This window comes from Gymnodraco acuticeps, unplaced genomic scaffold (assembly GCF_902827175.1).
Source record: "Gymnodraco acuticeps unplaced genomic scaffold, fGymAcu1.1, whole genome shotgun sequence".
Lineage (NCBI taxonomy): Eukaryota > Metazoa > Chordata > Actinopteri > Perciformes > Bathydraconidae > Gymnodraco > Gymnodraco acuticeps.
The window spans coordinates 2,952,930-2,963,621 of NW_022989894.1; positions in this window are offsets into that span (position 1 = coordinate 2,952,930).

Consider the following 10,692-nt stretch of genomic DNA (forward strand, 5'->3'; position numbering starts at 1 on the left):
AGACGGTAGGCTAGTAGCAGCAGTCCATCTATAAACCACACCATCAAAGTCATTTTTGTTAAACCTGCACTTTCCAGACTACATTCACTGAGTGTTTTTCTGTTTGTTTTCTCTCAGGGTCAGGAGAGGAAGACTTAGCGGTGTGGAAAATTGTTCTGGTAGTGTCCGTCCTGCTGGTGTCGGTTGTGGGATCTCTGAGCATGTCCTATTACATGTGTTTCTGGAGAGGAGGAAGGATTCACTATCAGCATCAGAAGGGAAATGATGCTTAAAAATAAAGTTATTTTGTATACGAACTATTCTCAAGAAGTTTCATGTTGTGATTATGTAATTGGATCTTTATTCCATGGACTGTCTGTGAGGCTGTATGTCTGGAAATGGGGCTATACTTTGATGTTTGTTCCTTGTTCTATTTAAATCCAAATGATCTGGCAAGGAAGTGCATCAGAGGAAGTGCAAGCAGAATGACCATTAATGTAAATGGAATAGCTGTTAAGTGTCATATTGATGACGCCAGTGTTTTACCTGTACCTCCATGATTAGGCTGGATGTTTCAGGGTTTAAATGGGAAAACAAGGTTCTGTAAATGGCTTCTCTGTAAAACAATTTTCTGGACATAGTGTTGAGTTTTGGGAATGGCCACTAGAGGTCATCACTAACATTGTGTTGGTGCCATGCTCTACCTAATTTTACAGAACTGCAGCTATGCACTCTGTATTTGACTCTACAGTACATTTACCAGCTTAAATGTTGCTCCAAGATCAGTTTGTACCTTAAAGAATAACTTTGCCAAAGATGCAAAAATAAAATGTTGGGATAATTAAGAGAATCTGTGGATATGTGCCTAAACACCACCAAATGGTTCTCCTTGTTTTTTGTGTAGATATTTAGAACTACCATTCTTTAGTTGACCAGTTGAGAGAACTGCCTGCACATGTGTTAAACAAAGTTTATCTGTATTGCTCATTGAGTGAAGTTCCTTTGCATATTGCGTGCCTTAATTATACATGTAGCATAAAAGGCATATGATTTGACATTTGTTTCCTGGTCCTTTTCTGTAACCACCATCCTGCGCTCTTCTCACTTTTCAAACTCCAGTTTATTTTTGTTTGCTGCCTTTGGCAAACATTTTCCTGTTCAGAATAATTCATCAGAATGATGGCAGGCTGTTGGCAATACCCATACTGCTAAAAGTAAAGAGTAATGTTTTAATTTGGTGTCAAGCAAGTGGGCTCAGATCAAATCCACAAACATTTATAAGTCCCCCTTGAGCAATATCAGATGGCATTAGGGGGCCCAAGGAGACAAAAAGCTGATGGATTGAATTAATCTCCCCTCCCGTGATGGATGGGCCTGTTCGCAGGGGGCTGGAAAATGGGAGCATTGTTCATCTGTCACTCAGATTGCCATGTCCCTCCATGATTTGTGCCCGGCTTGTGAAGGCCACAAGTGGCCAAAAGACCTCCCTCTCTCCTTCTCACTCGTCTCAGCGCTTTTCGCCCCCCAAGCCTTTCAAATGCCTCCACCCCCACACTGATATCCATACAGCCAGATGCAGGAAAACAAGGCTGCACTCAGGACAAGAAAGTATAAATATTTGTCACTCTCGCTTTATCAGGACCGAAGTTGGTCCAGATAAAGCGAAAGTGACAAATATTTATGCTTTAATGTGAAAAAAGTGTTATTTTATAAACAAGCATATACTGTCGTTTGAGGAAATATATTTGACATAATATAAGAAATGTAATTCAATATTTTTTCCATAAGGCAACACAAAACTGGATTATGTTTGTTATTGAAAATATACTGATGAGTCTAATGGAATGAAAAAGAGGCTGATTGAAAAAACACATTTGGTTATCTGTATGCATATTTGGTTTTGCTACGAGGTTGTGTTAAAAATGATTATCCTTGCAATTAGTTCACTGAGCTTGTGTGCATTATTCTGTTCCATTTTAATATCTTGAATACAGAAAGTTGCATGGCTAATTTATTTTTCAAAAATTAGTTGTAAATCTTATTTTCTTGCTTGAAGGTCCATACAAATACAGAGTGGCCGAGCAAATATGTTTCATTTAACCCTGTGTGTCCAGATTATTAGATTACCATGTTAAGCATACTATAATGAGTAAACAAAAAACTAAATTTAATTGAGTTTTGGCAATTAACTTTTCCTTTTCCTCCTGTAAGACACAGAACCGTTTGTTTAAACTTCAACTTGTTCAATCAATCAATGTTTAACTTGTTAATGGGGGGTTGGGGGGGGACCTTCTTGGCTCTAAGTCTTTAGACCCCTTTGTTTCTCTCAAGCACCTGCCCCTTCAAAGGCACCTGCCCCTGTATAGGAACAGGTGCTAAAAGGTGATTGAATAGCGAAAACAGAGATCTAATTTCTTCACTGCTTTTGTGCAACGTTGGGATTACAAATTGAGATAAGATAATATCTGCTACATGAGAGCAGAGGACACTGGAGATGACTGAATCTGAGGGAAAGCAGCGAAGCAGAACAGTTCCTCAGTAGAGATTAAAAACAGGAAAAGCTACATGTTACAATAAAATACTGGGGAATAGAGAGAGCCCTTGCCTGATGGGATATCCCATCATGGTCGCAGGGGGCTAAACCGAACCAACCCCGAACCAGACAGTTTCAAATACTTTACCATGCTAACATTAGCTTATTACCGCTAAAGTAGAGCTAAGTTATGATAGAGAAATCATTATAGAGTATTTATTGAGAAACAAAATGATAGGGCAATTTGAAATATATGACCTGATAATAGCTCCAGAAACAAAATAATTCCTGATCGGAACATGAATGTGCACACTAAATGTAACGACAATCCATCCAATAATTGTTAAGATGTATAACTCAAACCCACATGGTGGTGCTAGAGAAAAAGTGAATGGATCACCAAAGCCAATTTGGTTTATCCTCTGGTACAAAAGATGGTGCCATTCCAGTACACACAGGATATTTTAGTGCTGGACAACATCGTCATCTTTAGAGCAATAACCCTTGACTTTTTCGCTTTCACCTTTCAGCTGGCATCAATATAAATGGCAGACTCAACAGGATCCCTTCCCTTAAAATAACATCAAGTAAAAATCATTAGTAATGGGCAATGGGCCATAATTCTATTAGGGCTTCAATAATGGTTACTACAATGCTCCTGCTTTTTTTTTCTCTCTCTCTCTCTCTCTCTCTCTCTCTCTCTCTCTCTCTCTCTCTCTCTCTCTCTCTCTCTCTCTCTCTCTCTCTCTCTCTCTCACACACACACAGCTCTCGGTGCCCCCCTTTAGTTAAGGACTGTTTGTGGAAAGGCCACTTTGAGGGCACTAACTGAAATGTTTAACGCTCACTGGTCGATTTATTGAGGTCAGCAGAAGGCTACGTTTTGAGAAACAGAAGAGCGGGCTATGTTTGGATTGATTTTCATGAGTGATTTTATGCTCTGAGCAAAAGAGAAACAAAAGACAATCACTGCACATCAAATCATGCCACAAAAGAAATAAGGCACGGCCACATAAAAAATGAAGGGCAAGGCCAGTGCCGTGTCACTGTGCATTTAACTAATAAATATCAGTTTCTGTCTCCGTGCCGTGAAGACAAAAAGCATGCAGAGTGCTGCTGGATTACCCTGTTATGTTCATTTAATTACATTTCAATCTCTGGAGGGGGGGGGGGGGGGGGGGGGTGAGACTAGCACATTACTGGAATTGTACTCAGTGATTTATTTTTGAAACAGCATATTTAGAAATACAAGTGAGCATGAAGTAATTAATAGAAATATGTCAACAGACAATCAACATTTAGGCTTAAAACACAGGGTCAAGGAGGAAATCACATATCATGTGAAAGCAGTTAATAACATTAATGATCATAAATAATGATAATAGAAAACAAGCTATAGTAGGACCCATAGCATTCCTTATGAAATCAGGCCCTTTCTTCTGACAGAGTGAAACTAGAATAATCCTAGATCATGTGGATCAATATTTATTGACTCAATAAAGATCCATGCCAAACAAAGAGCAACATGACAGCGCTGGATTCAACAAAAGAGCCGTTAGTGATGAAGTGATGATTCCTGATTTGACACATTTGAAACAAGCTGTGTGCTCTGTATGCTCTCTCTCTCTCTCTCTTTGTGAAATGAATTAGGAGGACATGAAAACTGAGCAGACCTTCAGCGATACATTATGTATGAGGAGCTTGAAGGCTCCTATGAATTCTGTTCAGGTGGCATCAGAGAAAGCAGCCAAGTGGAAATGCTGGCTGGTCACTTAAAGCACACTATCTGTGGTAATATTTCTACATGAAGGTGAAGCACGCGGCTTAGGCTATATTCTTCTTCTTCTTGCAGTTTGAAATATGCAACACAACCAGGTTTCTATAGTGGCCACAGAGGAGGTTTACTGGGACAACAGGGGATTAAAGGCCTTGATCTAACCTTCAGGCTATCTCCCACCCTGCATAATTTGAAGCTACTATTTGCAATTTAAATTAAAATCTATATTTTTCTTTCCCATCTTGCACTTGATTAACTAGTTACAGCATTTCTGCGGTAATCATCCTTGTCCGCAACACGATGAGGCTTGTAGCACAAATACCATCTGTGTATCAGTGATTCTGACAGCTTGACATCATTTCCAAAATCAGATAACTTACCATATGATTCCTCATCTTCTGTTGTTTTGAGATAACATCTAATTTCCCTTCTCTCGAGTAATCCTACAAAGACATCGTCTGCTCATCATGAAATCAATATGCTGCGGAAACACCATTACAACAGTGTTCACAGTGCTTGAGTGAATCATTGGAGATCACAGATGATGGGCACACACAGGCAGACACAGAGACACACACACACACACACACACACACACACACACACACACACACACACACACACACACACACACACACACACACACACACACACACACACACACACACACACACACACAGGTACACAAACACGCTGTCACCTCCAGTGTGTCCTTTGATATAACAAGACTAATTAAAAAGCACAAGAGTGCTCCATCTAATTCAATTATGGCTCATAGACAAATCTTTGGCACGTTGAGAAATGTGCATAAAATCACACCAGAGCAGAACCAGTATCAGGATGAATTACGCTGGGTGTAGTGGGCTCACAGGGGAGAGAGGATCATGTTCAATGGAGTGCATCCTGTGCCAACAGAGAAACAGTACACTACAGTCATTAGCAGCAAAGTACAGAGGGAGGGAGCATCTATCATCACAAGGCAGGACAGGGGAAAGAAGAATACCTACATATGTTATCGTCCTTGTTTAGCATGAAAGCATGCTAACATTAGCTAATTAGCACGATGACCAACTTATTAGACATAATTAGATGTCGGTGCTACATGAGAGGTCAGTGGATCAAAGCTGTTACAATTTATCCTATGGAGAACATTTATGTTAGTAAAATATGCCACATTTTATGGAATAAAACATGACAAACAAATGCTGGTTCTTAAGGGAATGTGACTGTGATGAATTCAGTCTAGGATGTATCCTCTGGGGACCATGAATATGAGTAAAATTATGTTTTGTCAATCCATCAGGTTAACAGGAAACATAATTGTCGACCTGCCAGTTTCACAAGAAGATGAGTTAGGGGTTCTTTAAAGTCCTTAGTCATCCTCTGGAGAATATGAATGTCTGTGCTAAATGTTATGGCAAGCCATCCAATAGTTGTAGAGTTATTTCAGTCTGAGCCAAAGTGGTGCAACTAACTGACCGACTGACTGACATTGCCATCGATAGCTATAGAATAAGTCTATCTAAATCTATCTGCCACTGCTAACAATGGACTGTGCCTTAAGGCAAGGGTTCCCAAAGTGGGGGTCGTGAGACCCCGACTGGGGGTCGAGAGATGATTACAAATACAAAATGAAAATTAATTAAAAGATATTTTTTTAAATGTATTAATCAATTTTTTTTTTCAATTTTTTATTAATAATAACGTGTGCATAGACATTTTTCAGGAGTGGACTGGCCATCTGTAGAATATATTCTAATTTATTTTGGGGGTCGCGGGCTGAAAGGTTTGGGAACCCCTGCCTTAAGTTTTTGCATAACAATTCAGCCATCATTTGGAATGCAAGGTTTCTCACAGTTGCCAAGCATGCATTAGTTTCAGCTTTCTAAACATCAACATTTGCTTCTTTTTTTATATATATATCATTGTGCATTTGAAAGAAAATGCCTCTTGAACACTTTGTCTCCATGTTCTGGCATTTCATAGGTTAATCAATTGCAAAGAAAGGAACAACGGACTATTTGATAATTACAATAATTGCTAGCAGCAGACCTTATAACAGGAAATGAAAGTAGATAGACATCAAACAAGCATATAAATAGAAACTAGGTAACAAAGCCATATTTAGAGAGTAACAGTGGCTATACATTAAACTGACAGGCAAATGGTCTGATAGCAAAATCAGAAGGACGTGCCAGTTAAAAAACACAACAATGAGTGGATGACAGTCTAAGAAGAGTTAGACCTACAGACGTCCTGTGATTTAAAGTCTCTCTCTCTGCCACTCTCTCTCTGGCACTGCTATAATTTTCCTGGGTGGAATGATGGATGAGGCGGTGTCACCCCATGTTCATTATAATGCACACCATCTATTCTTCTCAGCCAGACTCTCCGCGCTCCAGGAAATGCCAGAGAAGTATTGGAGCCGCGGAGAGAGGAGAAACTCTCATCTGATTTTATGGAGAGAATTTGCTGCTAGGTGTGTTAGCACACGGTGATCCATCAATCACTAATGAAGATACTGCAAGCTACTGCTTGTTCTTAAAAGAAACACATTGCTCTCTGGGTATGAATAAATACCCCTCGATATCCATGCCAGCATAATCCCTTGCAATGTGCTCGTCCTAAATTAATAATGAGCACACCAACAGTTAGCTGTATGCAAAACATGTAGAAAAATATGTAGAAGCAGTGTTGTCACCATGACCTATTTGTAACGTATTGAAGGCCATTAAAGCACATTCTCTCATACAGCTACTATGAGTGATGGGACACAACAAACACACACTACTTACTGCCAAATATGGAGCAGTTATAGAACAATTGAATGTTTTGTACGTTCAAGAGCAAGCAGGATTTAACAACATTTAAAACGAAAAGCTGACCGTTTTTTGCTGTCAATCAAATCAGGTCAAACCACACAGAGAGAGTCCCAGATTTAGTGGCACAAGCTAGTCTTCAATTCATCACAAAGTTATAATTCTTACTCCACTAAATCTGGTTGCACAATTACAGCATAAGGACATGTAATTTCTGTCCAATCAAAGGCAATCGACTATGTAAACAGGAAGTCACTGTTCCATTATAAACTCTAACACACATTAAGAAAACAAGAGATTTAATGGGAAAACCATATATTCAACTTAAACTACTTATTTGTTAATTTATTACTTTTTTGTTTTATTATTATTTAGAAGAATATGTGTTTCTGAGTTAGAAACATGAAATCAATTGACGCTAATGTCTTCACTTTTGGCTGCTGAATAAGCAGATTAGAAATAATACCAACAGAAAATCCCCCCCGCCCCCAAACTTTAGCTTTGTTGTTTTAATCCTACTAAAAGAAGTACTAAACAATTTGTAATGCATGTTTTTAGGGGCTTTAATAAACCAGCTAATACTTTAAAATCTTTAGAGAGACCAAGGTTATAAGGAAAAAAAGACCAACATTGTTTTAATCAGAGTGAAAGGTTTACAGGAAAACTATTAAAACAAGTAAAGAGTAAATAACAAATGTCACATGCTGTAAAAAGACTTGTGCCACCTGCATACACATCTGCATTAATTCACGAGTGTATTTACCGCATCTTGTCAGTTTACGGAAGAATAAATAAAAGACCCACACATACTTTTACAGAGCCAAACATTAGATAAACACACAAATACGCATCCACTTTATCCTAAACAAGACTAAACACATGGTCTAGAGACAAACACATTATCTCTAATCACAACAGTAATGCATCTTTTCTCTTCACACACAGTTCAGTCAGTGGGGGCCTGATGAGAAGAATTGTGACATATTGAAATAGATGTATTCAAACTGATAGCATCTATTGGCTATCAGCTCCGCACCAAGTGAGCCCAAATGTGTGCGAGAGTCTTTTGAAAGCCTTTGAGAATGTATTGAACAAAAGGAAGGAAAAAAAGTCTCTAAATGAGTTCTGGATCATTCCTGGAGCAAATGGATCAATAACTGCCAGGCTAAGCCCTCGCTCATCCATCTGATTCATATCTTCCCCTCCCTGCCTTTCAGATATAAGAGGAATCACTGGACTAAATGCTCCCATTCTCTGGCGATATGTACCAGCTGCAAGCTGTTTCCTCAAATACATAAAGCTGTATGAAGTGATTAATGTCAGAATTGTTCTTATTTCAGAGTGGATTGGATATGTCAGTATATGATGATCTTCTCTAGAGATGTACTGTATGGCAGCTAAAATAATATCAGATGTCTATAAATAGCTCTGTTAGATTTACACTTAGGAGAAATGCAGCCTGCACATCCTATAAATTATAAAACAGAAATCAACCTACTGCCACTATGCATCCGTGTATACACATCACATGATGGTGGGTTGATGTTCAAATGTCTCTGTGAGAAAATGTGAAACTCCCCATGCTGCAACATTTACATTCTGTGTCATACCTGGCTAAGATGGCTCTTGCTTAAAAAATAGCTGTCTCCTTTATATGATAATGCTCAGTGGAAAACCTGGCAAGGTAAATCAACTTCTCCTGTCACTGTTTGTAGGTTCACTAACTGAGTGTTTAACATAATGTCATATAGGCTCAACTGTGTGTTCATGCAGTCACACTGACATTAAAATAGATCCATGAAGCTTGATATTAGCATAAAGATTAAGATAATTATCAAAGAGTGGGGGCATTTAAGGAAAATCCTTTATGACCCTGAATGAAAACCCAATGTGAGTTTGGAAAATTGCACAGTATAAATATATTCTAGTAGACCTCAACAATGGAATTATGATCAGTGGAAATGGCCATGACATGGGACCTTTAACAATTTTAAAGACCTCTAGGGGGATCCATGTGCAAAGGTCTGCAGCCATTGACAAACCACTGTTAATTTAACATATTTTAATATTCATATATTGAGAAGAACCTGTCTACCAAATACATTCCCTAATTGGTCAAAAGAAAATGATGTGAACACATTTAAAGACATGCAGTTTGAAGCCAAAACCAGCAAATCCAGTTACATTTGTAGTCCAAACGTAAGGAGAAACCCAACCATATGTAGCACATATTTATGATAAAATAAATAATTGATAACAGCACAAATATTTCATGCACTGACTCCTGGATGGCCTCTTCTGTCTACCTCAGGAAACAGGAGTTGTATTAATAATCTTTTGTTCTTCATCCTCAAAGGGCTCCACCTGCAATATTGGAGAACTGAGAGAAGACCTAAAGATTTTATAGTTTAAACAAATCCTCCAACAATATGTCTACATAAATATGACAATGCATCACACATGACTGGATAGTAGGACGGATACAAATACAGTTATGATATAATCAGCACCACATGCCATTGGTGTTTAAGTCCCACTGTTATTTCTGAAATTTTTTGGGATGTTTAGCAACCTTGAAGTGACTCAGTAAATGTATATATTTCTTCATTAAGGCCAACTAAATGAATTAAGAGTTCATATTCCTCCACCAAAATGTTAATGCTGCAACATAACTTTTATGGTTCCTTTTATAGCCTGTAATTTATTTTTACATTTTTGGAAAGAACACTGTTATCTGGTGATATAAAAGCAAAAAGCCTATGAACTGAACATGCAATATGCTCCATAAAGCTGAGGGAAACTAATTCTCTTAATTCTCTGTTGGGCTGTTAATATGAACAATGCATTTTACAGTGGAAATTGTAATTTATTTTATTTGTCAATAGGAAAACATTGATAAGGACAGATTCAAATACAACTGACCAAATAACAAATAAAACTACATGTGACCAAAATACATATTTATTGGTGTCATGGGGGTAGAGATGGGGGGGGGGGGGGGGGATGTTCATTAATGACCTTGCATACTGCTGGATAGCTTGTGAAATATACTCCATAATACTCTAAAGTCTTATTTAAGTGGTGATCATATTTCACATCATTAATCAAAATCTGCAAAGTAAATAAAGGTATAGGAGTAAAACACGATTTACCTCTGAATTATAGTGGAGTAGAAGTAGAAAGCAGCTACATTTTGAAATACTCAAAATTGTACTTAAGTACAGTAGGCTACTTGAGTAAATCTACGTAGTTACTTTACACCCCTGTCAGTAAGTCATTCTGACCTCTATTCTGTCACATCCTCTGTTGTGAGATCTCTACATAACCAATGCATCACACAGCAAACATCTCCATATACAATAACCTTTCTTCAATCACTTTGAATAAACAGACAGGCAGAAACCTAACAACAAAGAGTGAAACAGTCGAGGAACTGCTGACTGTCAGCACATCCTCTCCAGCGTCGCATCCAGTCTCACATCAGAGATCCTAAACAGTGCTGTAATCCCAGACTTTGGTGATCACGTGAGCACAAACTTGGCCAAATGGGAAGGCGAGTCTCGGTAGTATACGCTTCCGACCGC